The sequence below is a fragment of the Cervus canadensis genome, chromosome 16, assembly GCF_019320065.1.
Source record: "Cervus canadensis isolate Bull #8, Minnesota chromosome 16, ASM1932006v1, whole genome shotgun sequence".
NCBI classification, from domain to species: domain Eukaryota; kingdom Metazoa; phylum Chordata; class Mammalia; order Artiodactyla; family Cervidae; genus Cervus; species Cervus canadensis.
In genome coordinates this window covers 43,396,526-43,423,241 of record NC_057401.1, presented here as the reverse complement: position 1 = coordinate 43,423,241, position 26,716 = coordinate 43,396,526, and positions in this window count along the sequence as shown.

Below are 26,716 nucleotides of genomic sequence, written 5' to 3'. Positions count from 1 at the left end.
CTAATAGTAAAATTATAAACAACTTAAATACCTTCATTTAGCCAATGTTTACATGTCATATACATCTTTCATCTACTGTTATTGATGCTGAGTAAAAATACTGAAAGCAAGCAATATGGTTCTTGATGTCATAAATCTTAGTGGAAGATATAACAAGAATTAATAAATAGATAAACAATTATTCATTTAATCAGTGCTATAGAGAAAATCATCTGAGATTATACTAAGGAGTGAAAGAGAGTAGAATACTCAGGATACAACTCTCTGACAAGGTAATATTTAAACTGAGTATGGAAATAATGCAACAGAAACAATTGTGCAAAAAAATGGGGGTGATAACTACAGAGAAAATATCTCTGTAGAAGATAGAAGCAGAGAGAATATCAGAGGCAAAGGCCGTAAGGCAGAGTGGAACTTTGTTGTTGTCAACAAAGTTGTCGACCCACTAAGTTAAGTCCAACTCTTTGTGATCCCATGGACTATAGCCTGCCAGGCTCCTCTGTCCATGGGATTTTCCAGGCAGGTTAGAACTTAGTTAATTACAAAAAGAAAGATTGCCAGCATGACTTGAAATATTAGATTAAATTTCCTGTCACTCTAAGTGTGTTGTTCAGTTGCTGTTGGACATGTTCAACTCTTTGTGACCCCATGGTCTGTAGCATACCAGGCTTTCCTGCCCTCCACTATCAAACTCACTCCCATTGAGTTGGTGATGCCACCCAACCATCTCATGCTCTGTTGTCCTCTCCTCCTCCTGCCTTCAGTCTTTCCCAGCATCAGGGTCTTTTCCAAAGAGTTGGCTGTTCGCGTCGGGTGGCCAAAGTATTGGAGCATCAGCTTCAGCATCAGCTCTTCCAAAGAATATTCAGGGTTGATTTCCTTTGAGATTGGCTGGTTTGATCTCCTTGCTGTCCAAGAGACTCTCAAGAGTCTTCTCCAGCACCACAGTTTGAAGGCATCAGTTCTTCAGCATTCACCCTTTTTTATAGTCCAACTCTCACATCCACACATGATTAGTCAGTGTGCCTTATATCTATAGAAATGCTCTTTTAACATGTTGAGCAACACCTCATCCTCTGAATTCAAGCCCTGTCGTCTTGTATCTAACATTTTACTCATTAATTGCCTTTTCTACATTTCTTTCTAAAATGTATCCAGTCTTCACTTTCTAATTTAAACCCTAACAAATTAACTATTCCACTTAGCTTAAAGGAATTGTGTTCTTGTCTTATAGCTAATGTCTGTAACACTTAGTTAGCAATTAATCAAGCATAGTCTTTTATTGTCTTTGAGTTGTTCTAGCTCTTGTTATTTACATATTTATATATTTAAACTTAACCCTACGTAATACACTATGCATTTAAGATGCAGAGAATGCCTTACTATACTTGCAAGCCCCATAGTATCTACTTAGATATTTTCAAATTTATTTTGGCCTCTGGGAAACATCTCTGAAAAGAAATATTCAGAAATGTTTTCCAAATTACTCATTTTAGCATTCCAGATAGGATTTTCCCAGTAACTCAAAATACAAAATTTAAGTACTTGAAACCAATGAATGGCAAAAGTTATTGAATTATGCTCCTCAAAAGGTTTAAAAATTCTAACCCCCATTACTTGTGAATATGTGTGACTTTATTTGGATAATAATGAGACCTTATTTGGAAATACAGTCATTGCCAATGATCCAGTTATTAGGGTATACTCTATTCTAATATGGCTGACAACCTTATAAAAAAGGAACACCGACTGCAAACCAGAGGTTACTAGAAGCTAAGAGAGACACACACATTCTCCCTCACAGGCCACAGAAGGAAGCAACTCTGATGATACCTCAATCTCTAGTTATAGTTGTTTAAGCCACTCAGGGTGTTGTTTTTTGTTATAATAGCCCTAGTAAGCTAATACAGTTAATATAGTATTCAATAAATTGATTTAACTCTATAAATGTATACAATATTATTTTACAAATACAAGGTAGACTATATGTTTTGCTTCAAATTGTATAAAGAGGGAAATCAAACTAAAAACATTCTCATAAATGTTTATGACAATTTATATATGACTAACATGTAATAATATATACTCTTGATACTGCTTTTTTATCCTGTAATTGCATACTACTTTGAACCTTAAAATGGTCCCTAAAATTAAAGTTCACCTCTTCCCATCTTTGGGTTTTTGAAAAACAAAAACAAAAGAAAGCACAGTTTAACTTGAAATTTAAGTGAATAATACTATCCAGAATAGTTATTGACCTAGATAACTGTATTATGTGTGATTAACCATGGATAAAATAAAAAAGGTTAATCATGAGAAAAAGGACAAAACAGTTTATTTGTTGACTTTAATCCACTTCCAATGCACTGAATAATTCATATCTGAACTTCTAGGTAATATAATATTACCTAAGTGATTTTCTAGATAATATAAATATTATTTTGAAACTGCCATTACTGTGCTACGCTACATGAACTTCCTTGCTTTTCCTATATGCTGGCTTTTCTTCTATGCTAGAAGCTTCCCAGCATTTTATGCATCTAAGCATAATAGGTACAAAAGCTTTTAATCACACTAATTCCTCTGACTGTTCCTAATCTATAACTCTCATCTGTTCCTATTCTGACACAGCTGTTACTGGACCAGAAAAAAAAATTGTCTTTTCTTGCATTCTACTTTAACTGAACTGAACTTAGAATTTAACTACAAGGATCATTGCCTTTTCCTTTCCATGACAATGCTCCTCTGACTACAAGTGTGTACTCACATGTCTGTGTTGATAGGTAATTATTAGATTCTCCCTACATAGTATCTATCTTTGGACTGCTTTTTCAGTGGGTAAACAATGGGGAAAATGGACAAAATATGTGTATTTGTTTCTGCAAAACTTCAGAAGTTTGGATTTCTGTTGGAAGAGAACTGCCTCCTAACAGATACTCATCCATTTTTCACTCATTTAAAATTTCTCCATTGTGAAGATTTAAAATAATTTGAGGTCAACTATACTATAATAGAGAATAAAAAATAAATTTAAAAGACAATAATAAAACCCAGAAAAAAAGAAAAAATAAATTTAATAATTTGGAGGACTACAGAAATCTTCTAAAACTACATTTTTTCATGTCTTAAGTCACCTCACGACCTAAAATTGCTCTCAACTTCCATTCCTATCTATACTCATTGTCCTTCCCTGCCTTTTTTCATAATTTGAGGAATTCACTCTTCCTCAACTTATATCTATCTACTTTTAAAAAAATCTTGCTATTTGTACTTTGGAGACTAGCTGTTTACCAATTTTAAAGTAAATTATTTATATTTGATAAAAGTAGTTTTACTGTGTGTCTTGAAAAATTGTGAATTTCGGTGAAATCACATTACAAACAAAACAGAATATGTATTTTGCACAAATGAAATGCCCCAAAGGGAAAAGGTAGTTGGTAGTTAAAGAGTAGAGTGTTAATTTTGAGGGCCTTTAGATTCATGGGGCAAATTAAATAAATTATTCATAGAGGAATAGTAGTCTTCTTGGAAGACAAAGGAGATATTTTCTTCTTTAAGACATGATAAAAAGGACACTCCAAACACATCTAATATAATGCAGAAAAACAGTTTTTAAATTTTCCCCAGTGACTTAAAACTCTGCATACTCATTCATTGATTCAGCATATGATTAATAATGTCATCATTTTGCTCTGGAGTGTATGTGTGTGTTTGTGTGTGCGTGCACTAAGTTGCTTCAGGAGTGTCTTAACTCTTTGTGACCCCATGAACTGTAACCAGGATTCACTGTCCATGGAATTCTCCAGGTAAGAATACTGGAGTGGATTCCCTTTCTCTTCCCCAGGGGATCTTCCCTGTCTAGGGATTGAACTCTGGGTCTCCAGCATTGCAGGCAGATTCTGTACAGTTTGAGCCATCAGGGAAGCCTGCTCTGGAGTATAGTCATTATATACATGACTCAAACAGGCAAAAGACAAAAAAAGTGTTTTCCATTATTAAAGATTTTAAGCAAAGTAAACTATATAAATATTCTAGAATGTTTCAGTCAAGATATTGTCACATCAATATTCCCAAATTGAATATTCTGGCAATTTTTAAGACAGACAGTAGATGTTGATAATCTAACACATAATTTGTATATCATATTTGTTTTTTAAAAGTTTTTTGTCCCCTCTATTTTATATATAGGTCTCCAGAATAACAACACTTTGTAAAATTTTGAGTCTAATTGAAATCATGAAAAAAATATGTAATTAATTGTACTCCAGAAAAATGCACAATTTTAATGATTATAGTAATGACAGTATTGATAAAAGAAGTATTATTTATGGAATAATTAGAACCAGGCTATATTCCATACATGAGTATGGAATAAGATCTTCATAGCAGTTTTATAAGAAAAAATTTATTAGATTAAAATATTAAAAGAAGAAAAGGGATTAACAGAAATCAAGAATCAAGTAACCTGTGGTAACTCAGTAAATTCATTTTCATGCTTTGGAGACTAGCATTATCTGCCTATAAATGACTTTATTTTCATTCCAAGCACCTTCCTTTTATTTTATTTTCCTTTTACTCATTTCACTTTACCTTATAACTGCTATTTTTAGCATAATTTTTGTTTATTTTGGCCCAGGGGCATAAAATATTTCTTAGGAATAAAGATTATTTGGAGATAGGAGACAACAGAAAATAATAGTTCACAGTCACCTGTGGAGTGAGGCTAACTTTGCTGCATCATCCATGCTCTAATCCTCTCAACAACCCAGAGCAGTCTTAGGAGAGCCTCCTTAGAAATGAGTGGGTAGGTTTAAATAGGTAATTAGCCTGGGATCATGCAACTTGTAAATGACAAGAGTAGAACTTCGAATAAATGGTACTTTCACTCAAAAGATATTATAAAACTACAATATGATCTCTCTTAAAAGAAAGTCTATTTTCAAGAAACACTTGAATCATCAGAACAGAAATAATAAAAAACCATCATTAAACTAAGTTTGCTTTGAGCACACAATAGACACAGGAGGAAATGACTGTAAAGGGGTCAGTTTAAAAAATACATACAGTAAAGACTCCCTTGTCTCTGGAGTGATGCATTTTTATTCCTCATCTACCTCTTGTGTCTCTGAACTAGAGCTATGACAACCATGAATTAACATAGCACTTTTGAATTTATAAAGCACATTGATATATTTATATTTAGTTGCTGTAGCAAATAACAGATTTTACAGTACACTTAAAAAATCAGCTAGTAGCTATAAGATAATTAATGAGGTGAATCAATAAATTATTATTAAAAACCTAGTAACTTTGTAACTACAGGTTAGGATTAAAATTAATTATTTCATTCTAAAATCTTGAATAATGAAGAGTCCAGAAGAAAAATACATTATTTAGGATAAAAGAAAGACAAACCATAAGTTGCAGAGAAATAAGTCAACCAGATCTTCATTAGAAAAAGAGAAAGACGAAGAGAGAAAAAGAATGTGTCAGAGAATGAGAGAATGAGGCTATGGAAAATGAGACAAATTTAGGTGAATGCAGATAGAAATGTGTAATGTTTGTATTTTTTAAAACACTGCAATGATGGGGACACAAAACAAAGTAGCAATACAATGTTTAGGTAGGTCTTTTTGTTGTCACTGTGTATATCCCACTCAAGATTGGAGAAAAACTCAAACTGGCCTAATTACCATATAATGGGGAAAATACCAGTAGGGAGAAAGTTGATGAGGTTAAAGTGTGTACTATTTTTATCTCTTTTAAAAAAGATTATCTCCAGTCCTTGGATTTAAGAGACTTCTGGTAACAGGTGTGTGTGTGTGTGTGTGTGTGTGTGTGTGCAAAGTCGCTTCAGTTGTGTTCAACTCTTTGCGACCCCACGGACTGTAGCTCATCAGGCTTCTCTGTCCTTGGAATTCTCCAGGCAAGAACACTGGAGTGGATTGCCATGTCCTCCTCCAGGGGATCTTCCTGACCCATGGATTGAACCCGTGGCTCTTATGTCTCCTGCATTGGCAAGCAGATTCTTTACAACTAACACGACCTGGGATAACCATTGCTTATTCATCAACTCTGGTCTCATCCCTGTGGGTGATAAGACATAGTGTACTTCCCTGTTATTTCACCTAATCTGGCCATTGACATGGCAGCAGAGAAGTCCGGGATCCTCTGAGAAAAGTCCAGAGCAATTTTTCCTGCCTCCAAATGCAGGTTGCTCTGGTATCAATGAAATCAGGTTTCCTATTGCCTAAATTCTTCTCCCTGTCCTTAGCATTATTTATATTGTTAAAATCTGTCCAAATGCATAAAATACTCAATACAAATGTAATTTAACGAAGCAAAGTAGATTAATCAGGGTTCTCCATTTTACTATATTTAAGTGATTTCATTCTACCTTTTCAGCCCACTTCCTTTTTTTTCTACTAAATTTTGAATTTTTGATAAAATACTTTATAGGTAGCAAAAAAAATGTATTTTAAAATACCCAAGTGGCAAACAGTATTCACTCCAAATAACTATTGATGTGGAATTTTTATAAATCTCATTTTAATAAACACATTGTCTTTAACTTCAGTATTTATGGTTTAACCCCTGGAAATTCAATATTATCAATGCATATCTTTCAGCTCTGTTCAAATATACGTTTGGACTTAATGATGCATCACATTGATAGATGTTTTTCTCCAGAGGAACAAAAGAGTTATCATTAAATATTTTTAAAATTTTATTCAGAAAAACCAACAGACTTAGTCTTTGAGTTTCATAGAACAAAAATAGATTACATGGATAAAAATTCTTTCAAATATTTTAATTGTATATAAGATTTTTTCTAATTATTAAGATTTTCAAATAATTACATTAGCTATATCACCCAAAAAAGAGTCCCCAAGGCCCTCTAGCAAAGAGTAAGTAACAGCTGATCATTCACATGACAATGGTCTTTAAGGAAATTTGTATATGAGCTGGTGTGTAGTATATGATTTTTAAACCAGTATTAACTTTATATCTTTTGATTTCAGGTTGATATCTAGATGAAGTTTCAAACAATGCAGCATCATACATAGTAGTAGATACCCATAAATGATCTATGAACTTTTTTTGCTGTAATGGTTTATTTTTGTTACAAATTCCTAAAATTGGAGTGTAAGCAAAAATTTAAATCTATGATCCTATTATTAAATATTTGAGAATGTGCTAAGTTGCTTTAGTCATGTCCGACTCTTTGTGACCCTATGGCCGATACCCTGCCAGGCTACCCTTTCATTGGCATTTTCCAGGCAAAAATACTGGAGCAGTTTCCTCCATGCCCTCCTCCAAGGGATATTCCTGACCCAGGGATCAAACTGATGTCTCTTGAGACTCCTGCATTGGCAGGCAAATTCTTTACCACTAGTGCCACCTGGAAAGCCCATTAAATATTTGATGTTATCAAATATAGAGAGTTACATTTTCAGTACAAAGACAAATTTGTGGTGAGCTATCCATAGAGAATGCCATGGTGGCTCACTCCACATTTTCACCAGTAGACATGACTGAAAAGAAGAAAATATGTTGCATATAACTGAGGAAGAATAATAGGAGTTACAAATACTGTTTGACAGGCTTGAATTATAAGCCCTTACTTTATATATTCTTTAACATATTTGTCTGTTATTTTAATTCCTGTAACAAATACAGATGACACTAAAGATCAATATTAATAGAGGGATCACAAATTTTAATGGATGTAAAATTCAAAACAAATTAGTCAGGAGTTAACCTTTTAAAAGGTAATTAAAACATAATTAGCAAGCAATTAATATGATGAGCTTCCTTTTCATGAAATTAATTTTGCTATCAAAATATAGGGGCAGTGACAAACAGCTTTCTTGGAGAATAAGCTGTGCAACTCTGTAGACACTACAGTAGTATCTTATTCCACATCAGAATAAATTATTTGAGATATAGTGGAATTTCTTTACTGAAGACTACCTTTAAGTTATTAAACAAAATCCTTTCTGAGAAGAATTGAGAAATCTATCCTACAATAATAAATATTTGAAGTCGATAGTTTTATAGATTTATGCTCAAAGTGAAAAGTGGAAAAAACAAAAATGTTATTTTAACCATAGGAAATAGAGATGAGCTCCAAACCCCATCATGAAGCAGTGAGATAAACATTACTGGAAGCATTTTGCCTAAAACTAGGTGATTAATTCTTGCATATGTGGTAGTTAAAACTTAGTTATCTTGTATAATTTTAACTTGAGTGATCTGTTATTCTAAGAGCTGCTGAATAGTAAATTGAATATGACATAAGTTTTGTGTATATGCATGACTAGACTTCAATGTATGAATGATGGATGATAAATGCATTAAAATGAGAAAACATCCCAGAATATAACACTGAATCTTTTACAGAGTCTAGAAAAATCAAGTATAACATAGCCCAAAATGTCTAGGTAAATTATTCTCCAGTAATGTCTCACAGGGCTTACCAGGTGGCAGACTGATCAAGAATACATCTGCCAACATAGGAGACTCAGTTTCAATACCTGGATGGAGGAAATCCCATGAAGAAGGAAATGGCAACCCACTCCAGTACTCTTGCTAGAGAATCCCATGGACAGAGGAGCCTCTCAGGCTGCAGTCCAAGGGGTGGCAAAGAGTCAAACACAACGGAGTGACTGAGCATGCATACAATGTCTCACAGTTGATTTACTCATAAAATAAGCAATTTACTCTTCAGATAATTGGTCAAACGAAATAGGAAGCTCCTAATAGGCCCATAATCACTGAGGATGGTCACTGCAGCCATGAAATTAAAGGCTGCTTGTTCCTTGAAAGGAAACCTATGGCAAACCTATGACAAACCTAGACAACTAAGATCGTGGCACCCAGTCTTATCGCTTCATGGTGAAAGATGGAGAAACAATGGAAACAGTGAGAAACTTTTTTTGGGGGGGGGAGTGGGGTCCAAAATCACTGCAGTTGGTGATTGCAGCCATGAAATTAAAAGACACTTGCTCCTTGGAAGAAAAGCTATGACCAACTGAGACAGTATGTTAAAAAGCAGAGACATTACTTTACCAACAATGGACTGCCTAGTCATAGCTATGATTTTTCCAGTACTCATGTACTGATGTGAGAATTGGACTATAAAGAAAGCTGAGAACTGAAGAACTGATGTTTTGACCTGTGGTGCTGGAGAAGACTCTTGAGAGTCCCTTGGACTGCAAGGAGTTCAAACCAGTCAATCCTAAAGGAAATCAGTCCTGAATATTCATTGGAAGGACAGATGCTGAAGCTGAAATTCCAATACATTGGCCACCTGATGTGAATAACTCACTCACTGGAAAAAACCCTGATGCTGGGAAAGATTGAAGGCAAGAAGAGAAGGGACAAAAGAGGATGAGATGGTTGGATGGCATCACTCATGCAATGGAAATGAATTTGAGTAGGCTCTGGGAATTGGTGATGGACAGGGATGCCTGGTGTGCTGAAGTCCATGGGGTCACAAAGAGTTGGACATGACTAAGTGACTGAACTGAATTGTTAATTGATATTTTTGAATTGTGGCATTAAAGAAGATTCTTGAGAGTCCCTTGCACTGCAAGGAGATCAAATCAGTCATGCCTAAAGGAAAAGATCCTGATACTGTGAAAGATTGAAGGTAAAAGGAGAAGAGGGCAACAGAGGGTGAGATGGTTAGATAGAGGCACTCACTCAAAGGACATGAGTTTGAGTAAACTCTGGGAGATAGTGAATGGCAGGGAAGCCTGGCATGCTCCAGTCCATGGGGTTGCAAAGAGTCATACATGACTTAGCAACTAAACGTCAAAAACAATTTACTAGTTCATTTCATTCACAAAGATGACCTCATATGGGCTAATTCTGTTTCTTACATGGACCATAGCCTTGTCTAACTCAATGAAACTATAAGCCGTGTGGTAGGGCCACCCAAAATGGACAGGTCATGGTGCAGCGTTCTGAAAAAACGTGATCCACTGGAGAAGGGAATGACAAACCACTTCAGTGCACACACATATTAAAGTGGCTTAAAGTGGTATGGGTGATTTTTTGCACACACACCCTGTATATTTTCACCCTGCTTATTTAACTTATATGCAGAGTACATCATGGGAAATGCCAGGCTGGATGAAGCACAAGCTGGAATCAAGATTTCCGGGAGAAATATCAATAACCTTAGATATGCAGATGACACCACCCTGATGGCAGAAAGCGAAGAACTTAACCTCTTGATGAAAGTGAAAGAGGAGATTGAGAAAATTGGCTTAAAACTCAACATTCAGAAAACAAAGATCATGGCATCTGGTCCCGTCACTTCATGGCAAATAGATGGGGAAACAGTGGAAACAGTGACAGCCTTTATTTTGGGGGGCTTGAAAATCACTGCAGATGTTGACTGCAGCCATGATATTAAAAGATATTTACTCCTTGGAAGAAAAGCTATGACCAATCTAAACACAATATTAAAAAGCAGAAACATTACTTTGCCAACAAAGGTCCATCTAATCGAGGCTATGGTTTTCACAGTAGTCATTTATGGATGTGAGAGCTGGACTATAAAGAAAGCTGTGATACTTTCAAACTGTGGTGTTGGAGAAGACTTTTGAGAGTCACTTGGACTGCAAGGAAATCCCACCAGTCCATCCTAATGGAAATCAGTTCTGAATACTCATTGGAAGGACTGATGCTGAAGCTAAAACTCCAATACATTGGCCACCTGATGTGACTCATTTGAAAAGACCCTGATGCTGGGAAATATTGAAGGCATGAGGAGATGGGGCCGACAGAGGATTAGATGGTTAGATGACATTACCTACTCAATGCACATGAGTTTGCGTAAACTCCGGGAGTTGGTAATGGACAGGGAGGCCTGGTGTGCTGCAATTCATGGTGTTGCAAAGAGTCAGACACAACTGAGTGACTGAAATGAACCAAATTGAAGTTATTCCACCTTGCTTATAAGGGGAATTTTTGAAGCTATGCTCTCAATAGAATAGTGAGAGTGAAAAATAGCACTCAAGTGCATATTTATTTATTGTGGATTGTAGAAAGTACAAAAAATTGTGATGAAGTAAAAGCTGGGTATATGGTGCTAGGCTAAGGAGTGTGATGGCAACCTGTGTGGAGGAAAGATTCTAATTCCCTTTTACCTTAATAGATTATGATTTCCACAGACATGATTTCTTCAATTACCGGAAGCATGATCTTATTTATGAATGTGTCCTTATGTTCTTTATTACCCCTTTTAAATTTAGAAGAAAGTAATATAAAATTATCCCTGGCAAATGTTTATTGCTGAGAAGAAAAGCATATCATTTTTATTTCTGGCTTTCGCACTAAATAAAAACCCAAACTCAAAGTAAATGTAGGGAGAATTATTGTTTAATTTAATCATTTCGTTTTCCCTGGTATGTTTCTGCTCACCTTGTAAAGGTTATGTGTATTATTTCCAGTTTCACGAGTTTTAGCATTACACTCATTTTACTTATATTTAAATTTCATGCTGAGTTTTCTTTCTTTCTTTTTTGTCTCCTGAGCCCTTTCCCAATTTTGCATAATCAGAGTGAAGAGAATTACCAGCTCTAACAAAATCTTTGGTAGGCTTAATTTAATTTTCTAAAGTCAACCCTTTTTAAAATGACTTTTTTTGTTAACTTGGAGAAAAAGGGACTTTCTTTTTATCAATTATAAAAATAGCAAAAAGAAAAAAAATACCTGTTTACAAATGTTTATTTATCTAAACAGGATGACAGTGTAGATGGAAAGAAAACTTGAATGTAAAATAGCTATAGCTTATCAATGGGCATTTATTTACAATCCTCACTATAAAGTCAATCATTGGCTCAACAAAAATGTTCAGGAAGTTTACGATGAAGACTTATAACCATCATATTTGGGCTGCAGTTTAAACCAAATGAATACTGTAACTTGCAGTTTAGTTTACCATTGTTTCAAGAAAATAATTTGCAATCGTTAAGAATACCTTGTAATGTTATTTTATGATAAATCACATACTTATTTGTCTATAACCGTGTCAAATACTTCCTTGTTATTTTCTGTCACAAGGCAGGTCATCCATCATTCAAAGTTTGAAAACCTTCACCATTATCTCTCTTCAAAGCAGTGACAGAAGACAGAAGCTGTAAAGCAATTATCCTCCAATTAAAAATAAATAAACTGGAAAAGAGAAGGTGCCACATTGAATACAATCTTTAAGATACTGTGATTTTAATTCTGTCACTTGTTATTCTTGTGAACTAGAAACCCACCAGTTCACCTTTGGCTACCTTGCTCACAGTTTTTTTCACACCAGGAATTTACTGAGATGTAACCTGCAGTTTGAATATTCTTTTGCATTGCTCTTCTTTGGGATTGGAATGAAAACTGACCTTTTCCAGTCCTGTGGCCACTGCTGAGTTTTCCAGATTTGCTGGCGTATTGAGTGCATGACTCTCACAGAATTATCTCTCAGGATTTGAAATAGCTCAACTGGAATTCTATCACCTCCACTAGCTTTGTTCATAATGATGCTTCCTAAGGCCCACTTGACTTCCCATTCCAGGATGTCTGGCTCTAAATGAGTGATCACACCATCGTGGTTATCTGGGACATGAAGATCTATTTTGCATAGTTCTTCTGTGCATTGTTGCCACCTCTTCTTAATATCTTCTGCTTCTGTTAGGTCCATATCATTTTCGTCCATTCTTGTGCCCATCTTTGCATGAAATATTCCCTTGGTATCTCTAATTTTCTTGAAGAGATCTCTAGTCCTTCCTATTCTATTGTTTTCCTCTATTTCTTTGCACTGATCACTGAGGAAGGCTTTCTTATCTCTCCTTGATATTCTTTAGAACTCTGCATTCAAATGGGTCTATCTTTCCTTTTCTCTTTTGCTTTTTGCTTCTCTTCTTTTCACAGCTATTCGTAAGATTTCCTCAGACAACCATTTTGACTTTTTGCATTTCTTTTTCTTGGGGATGTTTTCGATCCCTGCCTCCTGTACAATGTCACAAACCTCGGTCCATAGTTCTTTAAGCACTCTGTCTATCAGATCTAATCCCTTGAATCTATTTGTCACTTCCACTGTATAACTGTAAGGGATTTGATTTAGACCATACCTGAATGATCTAATGGCTTTCCCTACTTCCTTCAGTTTAAGTCTGCAAGGAGATCCAAACAGTCAATCCTAAATGAAATCAATCCTGAATATTCTTTGGAAGGACTGATGCTGAAGCCGAAACTACATTACTTTGGCCACCTGATGCGAAGAACTGACTCATTTGAAAAAACCCTGATGCTGGGAATGATTGAAGGCGGGAGGAGAAGGGGATGACAGAGGATGAGATGGTAGGATGGCATCACCGACTCAGTGGACTTGAGTTTGAGTAAGTTCTGGTAGTTGGTGATGGACAGGGAAGCCTGGCATGCTGCAGTCCATGGGTCTCAGAGTCAGACATGACTGAGCTGCTGAACTGAACTGAACTGAACCTGCTGTTGCCACATTGATCTAAATGTCAGGAAGTATTATTAAACATAGCTCCTCATCCACCTCCTTAAATTATTAGAAAATTTATAGACTGGGGTTACCATATTATACAACATTAAGGATAAATTGAGTCAATATAATTTATTGCCCATATTTTTGTCACCTGAAATTATCATATTAAAGTAGCCTCATGTATAAATTCTAAAATTCATTTTCACTTAAATTAAATAGACACTTCTGCTAACTGAACTTTTTGAAGTCCCTCAGAACATGTTACCAGGACCTACTCATAATTTATTTCCCTCAGTTTTGATCATTGTGATACTATCTACAGTATAGATTCTCTAAATGTATTCCAGAAGTCACATCAATCACCATTTTCACCTATTCAGACAAAAACTTTTATAAGCCCAAACTTTAATATCACATTGTCAATTTATCATTGCCTATTTGATAACTCCTAGTCACATAAACATAATGTACCAAATAATAACATTTTTGAAGCTTTCCTGTTTACACTTCTACATCTGTTGTTTCTGCTCTCTTCAATACACATTTATCAAAGCCAGAAATCTGGGTGGATTCTTTTATTTGCTTGTTTGCTTGTTTATTACCATTTAATCTATTTGATCAAAAAGTTCTATAGTGCTTCTCTTTAAATATATATTCATATTCTCATTCTCTTCCACCTCTGAAATTAATCTCAACATTTTCACTACTCACACAAGTCTGTGATATATTTCCATCTTGGACAGCATCTAGTGATGATCTTGCCCTTGTTAGGTCACTCTAGATACACAGGTGTTTTGAATAACCCTAGAAAATTTCGCAGTGTTTATATTAGGTCTTTCCACCTTATGAAGCAACTGTTTAAGGAGATTAAATTACTCATCACTATCCTTTATAATACATGTACATTCATTAAATTGTGTCCTTTTAAAAACTACAATCCAGAATGTCATTTCATTAGGAATGATGTTTTCCTAATAAGAAACAAAAATATTCCATGGCACTAACATTAATAGCAAAATTAATGAGCAGCATGGATTGGAAAATAGATGTAATTCTGACTCTTGTAAAGGAATCCTGCAAAATTATACACAATGCATGTTGGCTAAACATACAGGGAAGCACACGGGAATATTGTTGTACTTATATTTTGAATCCCTGCATGCAGTCTTCCCTCTAATGCATTAGCTTTATCTAGAATTCTGAAAAAGATTAAAGAGTACCTCACACTTCCCCAGGTTTAGCTCAGACATGTGACCTTTACATTGTTCTCACACTGAGTATCCATACCTCATGTAACCAAATCATGTTCAGATAATAGAGAATGTCTTTTCTCTTTGTAGAAGTACTTGGTAGTTCTCCAGGTTCAAAGGTGAGTATATAGATCTTGCTGTCTGAAACTGGACTTTTAGATAGGGAGCAAAAAGATTCTTAAGTGTAATTCATTTGGTAAATAAGGCTAATGTCTTAGCATCTTCAAGGGGCATAATTCTGAAAAATCAATTTGGTGAAGGAAAAATCATTAATCTCAGAGGAGAATTTTACACATCCCAAGAAAGTCACATGAAGAGTAGGCTTGAGTTATGGTTGTCAAGGCAACCATAGTTTTAGTTTCTCTACTAAACAAGCCTCCATTATCCTCAGTCGCACCATGGATGTTAATTAGAATGCCATGTCTTTCTGCGAGGAGTGTTAGGATGCTGTTCTCAGAAAGGCTAATCAATATATGAGACTCCTCATTAAGGTAACCCAGACAAATACATTATGACCTAATTTTCTTTCATCTACCCAGTAAATTAACTGTGAGAATAAGAAATGACCCATGTGTTTTGGGGCTAGATGTATTTACAGACAACCCAATTTGGATTAAAAAGCCATGTGTATATATATACATACATACATACATGTATATGTATGTATGTATATAAATTATATATACATGTAAAGATATCAAACCAAAGAGAAATTAATACTTTATTGAACCACATTTGAATTTTGCATTCCTTTGTTACAGATGAATATAGATTGTGATGGTGAAAGGATGCTTGCTATATGCTAATTATTTGCAGCGACCTGGACAAAGAATTATATTAGGACATCAAGGTGATGGTAATATAAATTTAGCAAAATTTATTGATGTTTACAAGTTTAATAATTTTAACATATTTTTGTTTATGTTAGGAATTGTCTCTAAAATCTCTAAATCTGCTTTATCTTTTGATATCCTTATAAGTCAAATTATTTAGAGTTTTCACTCTATACTAAACACTCTGCTATAATTTGTGTATATTTCATTTAAATCTTTAGCAGAGAAGTTTAAAGAAGATTATATACCCTGAAAAATACTAGTTAAAAAAAAAAAGGGCATGGAATTAAGCATTATACTACAGTGCTCAGCATTTAAATTTCCACTCCAGTATACTTGCTTGGAGAATTCCATGGACAGAGGAACTGGTGGGCTATAGTCACTGAAGTTGAAAATAGTATGATGGGATGGAGTGACTAACATTTTCACTTTTTTCAAAGAGAGATTAATAGTAATAACCCTATTTACAGAGTAAACATGATAATTAAGGTAGTATAAAGTCACAAAATGTAAATATTCCTCATTTCCTCTTATTTTTTCTTAAATGTATTTTAGTGATCAAATGAATTAAGTTCAATGGAAGCAGTGATCCTCAAGAAAAATTTTATGGAACATGAATCAGGATTGAGAATTTTGAGCTTTAAACTTTGGATAATTTGAGACCTTGTTTATGGTGACCAACATGTGAGAAAGTAGAAAAAGCATTCATTGTTGTTCAGTCACTCAGTTGTGTCTGACTCTTTGTGAAGCCATGGACTATAGCACACCAGGCCTCCCTGTCCTTCACCAGCTCCCAGGGCTTTGCTTAAATTCATGCCCATTGAATCAGTGATGCCATCCAACCATCGCATCCTCTGTCATCCCCTTCTCTTGCCTTAAATCTTTCCCAGCATCAGGGTCTTTTCTAATGTGTCAGCTTTTCACATCAGGTGGCCAAAGTATTGAAGCTTTAGTTTCAGCATCAGTCCTTCCAATGAATATTCAGGATTGATTTCCTTTTGGGATTGACTGATTTGAACTCCTTGCAGTCCAAAGGACTCTCAAAAGTCTTCTCCAACACCACAGTTCAAAAGCATCAATTCTTCAGCGTTCAGCCTTCTTTATGGTCCAACTCTCATATCCATACATGACTACTGGAAAAAAAAAACATAGGTTTGACTATTGAATCTTTGCTGGCAAAATAATGTCTCTGTTTTTTAACATGCTGTCTAGGTTTGTCATAGCTTTTCTTCCAAGGAGCAAGTGTCTTTTAATTTCATGGCTGCAGTCACCATCTGAAGCCCAAGAAAATAAAGTCTGTCACTGTTTCTATTGATTCCCCATTTATTTGTCATGAAGTGATGGGACTGGATACCATAATCTTAGTTTTTTGAATGTTGAATTTTAAGCCAGATTTTACTCTCCTCTTTCACCTTCATCAAGAGGTTCTTTAGTTCCTCTTCCCTTTCTGCCATAAGGGTGGTATCATCTGCATATCTGAGGTTATTGATATTTCTCCCTGCAGTCTTAATTCCAGCTTGTGTTTCAACCAGCTTGGCATTTCTCATGATGTACTCTGCATATAAATTAAATAAGCAGGGTGACAATATACCTTGATGTACTTCTTTCTTAATTTTGAATCAGTCCATTGTTCCATGTCCAGTTCTAACTGTTGCTTCTTGACCTGCATGCAGGTTTCTTAGGAGGCAGGTGAAGTGGTCTGTTATTCCCATCTCTTGAAATTTTCTGCAATTTGTTGCGATCCACACAGTAAGAGGCTTTAGTGTAGTCAATGAAGCAGATGTTTTCCTGGAATTATCTTGCTCTTTTATGATCCTTTTTTTTTTTACAGTATGGGAAGGAAAGGCATAAATTAGTTACATGATAAAAAGAGCATAGTAAATATTAAAAGAGAATGGGTAAACTCATCACTGATTTTGTAGTGTAACAAAGAGGCAATGTGTGTGTGTGTTCTCAGTCATGTCTGACTCTTTGTGACCCCTGTAGCCCACCACGTTCCTCTGTCTATGAGATTTTCTAGGCAAAAATACTGGAACCAGTTGCCTTTTCTTACCCAGGTGATCTTCCCTACAGAGGAATCAAACCTGTATTTTTTGTGTCTCCTGTATTGGCAGGTGGATTCTTTGCCTTTAAGCCACAAGGATAGCCCATTTTTCTGGCTTATAGTGATTAGGATTAGCTATATTTATGAATTCAAAATCTTAATTTTCAATTAATAGATCCTTACTGCCATGCATAAGGTATAAGAAAAACACAAGACTATTGTCTGGAAGATATTGTCACCCAAAAAAGAAAAAAAAAACTTTCAAGGACACAAATAAGCAGACCAAATTTTCCTCCTGAAGCTCACAAGGGTATGGAGTTTTACTTTATGCCAAGCCCTAAGGTTATTTGAAGGAAGTAAAACTAACATCAGCGTTGAAATACAAAGCAACACACAAGTCATTTACTATGAAAAAGGGAAAGCGGTATCACTAAAGTACAGTCACATGTGGGAAGATATCTTGCCAGAGACAGTCTAACAGCAGAAAAAAATTATACCTATTAATCAAAATAGTAGATTGTTGTTACCTAAGGAACAATTTTATGTACATGAGAATATTCCTCCAGATGAGAGAACGGTGCTGTTGGTAACAATTTTTCTATTATATGATGGTGCAGTACATTTGCATTATTGACTCATCCATGTTTAAATTCAAGTGAAAGATTACATTAGAAGATGTAAATACATGAATGGTTTTCTTAATGTAAACATTTCAAAAAGTGTATGTTGCTTATGGGTGCATATTTGAAGGTTGCATTTCCTACAGACATCACAAAATAATTAACATCTAAGTAGAGATATAAGGGTTTCCCAGGTGGTGCAGTGGTTAAAGAACCCACTTGCCGCTCCAGGAAACGCAGGAGATTTGAGTTGGATACCTGTGTCGGGGAGATCACTTGAAGTAGGAAATGGAATGTCCACTCCAGTATTCTTGCCTAAAAAGCTCCATAGACAGAGGAGCCTGGTGGTTATAGTCTGTGGGGTTGCAAAGTGTTGGACACTGAGCAACTGAGCATGTATATGCAAGTAGAGATACGGTAAAAACAAGGATCAGATAAGAGAATATTTTGAGGTAGAATTGTTGAAACTGGAAATATCACAGATATTTATCTCAAGATTATTTAAAACTTTTAAAATTTAGAATTAATATATTTCAGAAGAACAGAAATAGTACAGAGGATACTGTTATACTCTTCACTCATATTCCATTAGTATTAAAATCTAATGATATATCTTGACGTGTTCTGTTTTGGAGTTATCTTGCTTGGGTTTCCTTCAACTTTTTGATTTTATAGGTTTATATATTTTGTGTATGTTCAAAACTTACTAATTAACTAAGGGCTTCCCTTGTGACTCAGCTGGTAAAGAATCCACCTGCAATGTGGGAGACCTGGGTTCGATCCCTGGGTTGGGAAGATCCCCTGGAGAAGGGAAAGGCTACCCACTCCAGTATTCTGACCTGGAGAATTCCATGGACTCTACAGTCCATGAGGTCGCAGAGAGTCAGACACGACTGAACGACTTTCACTTAGCCTTTTCGCTTCATTTTCAAAACTTAGTCATTAACTTTGGTACCATAGCAATGGTTAAATTACAGACTACATCTGATTTTTCTGTTTTTTTTTTTTCACTACTGTCTTCTCTTCACTCCAGGATACAATACAGGAAATTACATTGTATGTAGATATTGTGCCACTTTGGCCTACTTTAATCTGCAACATATTCTCTCATTAAAAAAAAAAAAAAATAGACACTTTTGAATGGTACTAGTCAAATAACTTATAGACCACTATCCTTCTCCTTGGATAAGTGCAAATGCCACAGAGGTTGTGCTCTTCTCATCCCACCCTATCAGGGGATATCTGATATCAGCATGACTCAATAGCAGTGATCACTTTGATCACTTAATGTGGTATTTGTTAGCTTTCTGTATTATAAAGTTACTACTTTTTCCTTTCCAAACTCTATTGTATAGAAGCAAGTACTAAGTTCAAGAGGACGGGAACAAGGGAACAAAATTCCATTTCTGGACATGTGTAAAAATCACCATAGTAGTTGTATTTTTTGAAGGAGTTTTTTTTAAGCTGTGCTACTGTTCTGCTTCTCAAAGTTTTAACCAGAAATCTGAAGATTAATTGGCCAATAACAACCATCACTGTGGTGCTCTAAGGTTGTATTTTTATTAACTATTAAAAATTTATTTATGATCCTTGTTAAAGATGATAAGGAAGACTTTATTCTGGAGGAACTTCAGCTGTAGGAGAGAGAGAAATCAGGCTCGACTAATAACACAGTAAGGAAAAGTAGAGATTTATGGTGAAAAAGTAGGGCAGGAGTCAGCAGATGGAACTTACTAAGAAAGAATATTAATATCTAGTGAAAGGGGGAAAGAAATCTGACTAGACCAAAATGACAAGATTCTTGTACGTAGGCCAGATGGTCAGGAAGCATCTAGGGGATGGTAGGAGAAGGCAATGGCACCCCACTCCAGTACTCTTGCCTGGAAAATCCCATGGACGGAGGAGCCTGGTAGGCTGCAGTCCATGGGGTCCCGAAGAGTCGGATGCGACTGAACGACTTCACTTTTACTTTTCACTTTCATGCATTGGAGAAGGAAATGGCAACCCACTCCAGTGTTCTTGCCTGGAGAATCCCAGGGATGGGGGAGCCTGGCGGGCTGCCATCTATGGGGTCGCACAGAGTCAGACACGACTGAAGCGACTTAGCAGCAGCAGCAGCAGCAGCAGGGGATGGTAAGTGATGAGGAATTTGATCAAATATCAAAGATGATCAGATATTATGGGTGGGGAATTTTTTTTTAACTTAGCTGAATTTTTGCTCTTAAAAACATGGCCCAAGGATGGAACCTCACTGAAAAAGAGCTTAGAGGAGCCTAACTAGTATTTGACTAAGAAGAGTCTTTGCCACTACCTCATTCCTTCTACATTTATAATTAGAATTATGCATTAAGGAAGATTTGTACCTTCTCTTCAATTTATTGATTTACTCAATAAGTTGATCTCAAACTATCAGTTTGATATCCTAGATATTTGTTTTAGGGTAGGTTACATGGGCAGAAAATTCTCTTAGATTACCTTTTTTTGACATTGTCTTGTATTCTTCATCCTTGAAGGATTTGGGCGGGGCGGGGGGGTGGGTGGAGAAGAGGACTGGGTTTAGGATTCTGGATTAAAAGTCTTATTCTTTCAGCACTTGAGAAATATTTTGGCACTTACTTCTTGTCTGCATGGTTTCTGATGTGAAATCTGCTTTCATGTCAATTGTTTTTTCCTGGAAGGTAAAGTGTCTTTTTTCTCTGGTTGATATTTTTGACAAATTTTTGAAAAGTTTGCCCACTGTTTCTTCACATACTTTTTAAAATTTTCAGTCCCACTCTCTTCTCTTCCAGGATTCTAGGGATAAAAATATTAGATGTTTCATTATATTCCCAATTGTATTCCCAGTTGCCCAAAACTTTGTTCATTTCTTTTTAGCCTGCTTTCTCTCTTTTGTTTAAGTTGGTCAGTGTCTAAAATTTCGTATCTTATTCAGGGATTCTTTTTCCTGTTTTCTTTGCTCAGCTCTTTAGCCCACCCAGTGTTTATTCTTTCCCGCCCATCACCCAAGGCTAGAATTTATTTTTCCCTGTTTCTGTCTTCAGATGCCTATTGCAGTGAATATCCTGCACTGCTGACTACATTTTCTTTAAAATCCATGTATATTAAAGGACATACATTTACATTTTATATCATATTATGAATATATGTCTATGTATATATCATATTTAGTATACCTCTATACATATTTATTTTTATGTGATGTCTCTGGGTGGATTTTGGAAGTGGCTACCAAATCAACCCCAAATGGGGTAATTTTCAAAGTATTCTCCCTGATCTTTCACATAAACACCTGATGAATTTCTAAGAGGAGCAGCCTGCAGGTACCTTCAAATCTGCTTTGTCTCAGGTCTCCAAGAGTTTCACTCTGTCATGTTAACCCAAAATCAGTCTTTAGCAACTTAAATATTTTAGTTGAATCCACTAGCCAAATTATATGACCAGGTATCTGTACTAAATAAGCCAATCCTCATATACCATTTTTCTTCTCAGGAACCTATCTTTCTTTAGGTTTCTGGTAAGTAGTTTGACCTTCATTTCTCCAATGTTTTTTTAAAAAAATCATTAATTTGTAGTTAGTGAAGCTTTTTATCTTATTCTAAGGATGGGGTAACATTCTTTCCAGCGCTTTCAAACTCTTACTTGAAAGCTGAAAAGTGATTCTGCTTTTAGGTCAAAGTTTAAAAGCTGGAAAGAGGAAGAACAAGATAAAAAGCTATACAAACTACAGAGGGATTATGAAGTAGAGATATTAAAACCTTAAATCTATTGTCATCTCATCTCAAAGGCATTTTATCAATGGCTATATCAGTTAAATAAGCTAATTGGAAGAGTAATTATTTTTGTTTTCCATAAAATCCTGAAGTTTCTATGACCAGCTTGAAGAGAAAGCATATCTAAGTAGTTTAAGAAAAATCATACAGTATTGAACCCATTTTTTTCCAGCTACAGCAAAGCATTTTGAATAGTCTGATTTAAAAAAATAGGATTGGAATTGATATTACGTTTTCACACAAATAACAAAAATGGTAAAATGCATGACAAGGTAATTGAGTAATTTCTGTGCTATAAATAATACTATTACACACATATAAAATTTAGCAGTACTCTTTTTGCACTCAACTGGATAAAGTAGAATTAATTTTACCACATCTTATTTAATTATAATTTTGCATTTCAGCATGCTTTATAAGATAATGTTCCATAAATTTGATGAAATAGAAACCACAAGATGAAACATTGATTTGGTTAACTTAACAAATGTTATCTTCCTGAGCAACTGTAGAGTTGTTTTCACTCTTTATCAAACACATTTTCCCTCAAATACAATATTGCAATTATAGGCCGTGCATGAAAATGTCTGTGCATTGTACTAGTGCCAATGAGTAATCTCCTGTTTGGGGCTATAAACCTTTCAGTTCAGCTGTTCAATGTATGTTTACATAAGCTCACATCTTCCCACTCAAAAAAATTTCTAAAAGAGCACAGCTCAGTGAAAAATTGAAGAGAGAATGATGAGTAGAAAACGAGTCTATTCTTAACAAGCTATAATCAAATCATTATATAAAGCTCTATTCTTTATTCTGCACTTGGTATGATTGTCCTTTAAGCAAAAGAAAGAGGATAGGAAAAAAGAAGTTGGCAAAGTTACAATTCAAAATAAAATTCAATGTATCTTAAAAAAATAGATGCTGAGTCACACACATACACACAAAAGATCATTAAAGATATTTTTCAAATGGTTCTGTAAAACTTTTGTTTCCAGATGCAGGTTAATGTGGAATATTGCCATCCAATTAAAGTTAGGTGCCATAACTGAAAATCACAGGTGTATATTCAGGAGGTAACACATTCCTCAGATTTCTAAGACCCAATATTCAAGAACCAAAAAAAAAGTTGAGTTGCTAAGAGCAAACACAGACAGGAAAATATAGATAACACCCCATAAATTACTTACTTTGATGAATATTTTCACTCTTATTACCACTAACTCATGTTTTCATCAAATTACAAAAAAAGGTGATCAGAGGTAAAAATCTCTGCTTTACTCTTAGAAAAATAGTATGTTACAGTGAAAAGCAGAAACAATTCATTAATGGTACTTCCACAGCTGCAAGAAGGGAAAAATCATCCCTAATCTGTACCCAACACACAGACAGACAGATATGTGGTAAGCTAAAAGCAGGTGTTTAATTTCATTTGAAAGATTCTGCAGTCAGCTATAGTAAATGAAATCAATCCAAATCAAGTCTGGCCCTGCTTTCTAGAGATTTTTTTTTAATAGCCAGTTTTAAAATAGTAGTAGTAGTATTAGTTGTTCAGTCATGTCCAACTCTTTGTGATCCCATGGACTTCGGCCTCTGTCCATTGAATTCTCCAGGCAAGAAGAATGGAGTGAGTAACCATTTCCTTCTCCAGGGGATCCCCCTGATCCAGGGATTGAGCCCAGGTCTCCCTCATTACAGGCAGATTCTTTACTGTACTTTTATTCAAATCAAATCATTTAAAGATGTGAGAATTCAACCCCAATATATGTGCTATTAATTGATAAACAGGATATATGACTATTGTAATAGGTCATTTATGCTATGAAATATGCAAATAAAGTTAACATTTCCAAATATATGTTAAAGATAAACTTTATTGACTTTATATTTGGTATAGATAAACCCTTATTAAAGCTATTGCTCTATCATTTTGATGAGGGCAATGTGATTGTACGTTTTTCAGTTTCTTTTGTTTTCATTTACTTGAATGGAAGACCTGACTATAATTTCATAATTTAACACTTGGTTTTAATGTGACGGCTAGAAATATATTTCACAAGTACCAATTTCATCCTTGGCTCCACTTACTAGACTATTTTCAAACTATTATAACTATTTCCCATTATTTAAGCAAATATACATATTTATATAATATATGCATATAAATACATAGATTTAAATAGTTCTACATACACACATATTCGTATATACATTAACATGCACACACAAAGCACATATAATCTGTTTGTGTATCCTCACTGCAAGTTCAAATTCTTTTAGCACTTCCCCCACTGAGAGGTGGAAGTTTATGTTCCATCTCCTTGTCTTATCAAGCTTTTGACTGCTTCATCTAAAGGTGAATGGCAGAAGTGATGTTATATGACATCTGAAGCTAAATTATAAAAGCAATGCATTTTTTTTTTCTGTCTTGGTCACTGGAGCTCTCAGGGTTAGAACCATGAGGTAACAGGTACTAATTACCACAAGGTCACTTTGCAGCAGGAGAAAAGAAACATGTAGTTGTACAAATCATCCACAGTTCCTGATTAGAACTTAAAAGAAGGTATCAAATGCATATCCAAAAATCTTAATGTTGGGAAAGGATATTTATTATCTTTTGAGGCTTTGTTAGGCAGGGTAAAATAATGTTTTACTTTTCCACATGTTATGAAAAGATGTGCCAGGATATTAATGTGGAGCAGGAGTATGTGATGTCACTTACAGTACTAACTAGATCTGCTGTAATGGAGGAGTTCTTTGTGGTCTTTAAGCAAGTATGATGTGTTGTTTTACTCTGTTCAGAACTGTTACCGTGCCAATTATAACTTTAATCCAAATCCATTCCTCTTATACATGGGAATGATTATTTTTGATGCTTTCTGCTTCAACAAATCTCAGGAATAGTCTTATATGTTTATTTTTACCAGATTTTCCATTTACCTATGGTAACTAATTCTCACTATGTTAGCATCTTTGAACCAGAAATTACTATTTACCCCATTTTTTTTTTAAGTTCAGTAGTTTAGTTCAAATTATTACTTTGCTTAATTTAATGCTGTTGTCATAACACAAAACCTTCTTTACATATAGCTTTGCCTCAAAAAATATCATTATATTTAAAATATTTAATTCAGACATTCTAGAGAATAGAGTCAATGAAGATTTCTTTTAATAGGCTCTATTTTTAATCGTAGTTTTGATTCATACAGAAACTTTGTGAAACTACTGGGGATAACTTTTCTGGAGAGCAAAGACAATGTATTTCAAAGTAATTCTGCTCTGTCAGGAAGGTAAATATATCATTTACCTAAAAAATAAAACATTTAACAATGTACGATTATATTTTGGAAGATATTTCTAAATATCTTAAAATCTTGATATGGGAATGTAGCAAAATCAAATGTTATAAATAATCCCAACTTATGTTCCATTTTGTGTTGCTGAAAATATCTAATGTCTATTTCTCTTACTTCAGACAGTTTTCTTACATTGCCTTTTCAGTTCACTAACACAATAATATAGAATTAAATAGTCATTGAGATATATGTCTACATACATGTGCAACATATTTTATATATATACATATGTGAGCTGATGATTTATTCTGAAAAAAAACTTTTTTTTCTAAAGCACTTTTGCTTCATTTAAGCATCATTTTTTTTTCCCAAGGTATGTGTGCCTTTTACTGAAAGCACTTTCTTTCAAGATTGATCTCTTCGGTTTGACAGAAAACAACAAAATTCTGTAAAGCAATTATCCTTCAATTAAAAAATAAATTAATTTAAAAAAAGAAATGAGGCAATTCAACCCCCCTCAAAAAAAAGGTTGACCTCTTCAATTCAGTGATAAAAAGCATACAGTTTTTATGCACTTCTTATTCTAAACCAAGATAACAGGTGAGAAAAGCAGATACTAATAGCATAAGAAAATAATGTCTACAATTTATTTCTTAAAAAATTAAATTATTGATATAGCTTCTCATTATTACAATGTTTATTTCCTCTATTTTAATATTTTAAAGTATTTATTTGTACAAGCTTTCTGTTGTTTCCATACAATCTGAATGTTTGTGGCATCTTTCAATTCATTCATGTTTTAGATTCTTCTTTCCTACTTTAATCAGTTATAACATATTTATTACATATAGCCTGAATCGAGAAATCAGTCATCATAAATTCATGGGAGTCCTTGGAATTATTTGTTCTTACTTTGCTTTCATTTGCCTATGGAATATCTCTTCCCCTCCTTCCCACCCCGCACACCCATTTTGAATATACAAGGCTTTGTTTTGGAAGTCATTTGTGGTCTGGATTGAGTGTTTTTAGAACCAACAAAAATTTAACATTACTGTTACGTGTCTTATGCTGAGAAGGACCATAAGGAACAATCTGGGACAAGAAGGAAAAGGAATCATTGATCAGTGACTGGGGACTGCCACATTCAGACTGGGAGATGACAGGATAGGTGTCATATACTTATGTTTTGCTTGCAGCAGCCCTAGTTTATGTTTGTTGTCTTCATTTCTCATTCAATTTAGCTTTTTTTTTTCAGATTTGCCATTTATAACAAGATGCTTTTTTTCTCCTTCTTCAACTTTTCCCAGATCCTTTTCAGATTCTCTTCCTTTATAGGTTGTTACAAAATATTGATATAATCCCTTGTGCTATCTGATAGGTCTTTGTTGTTCATCTATTT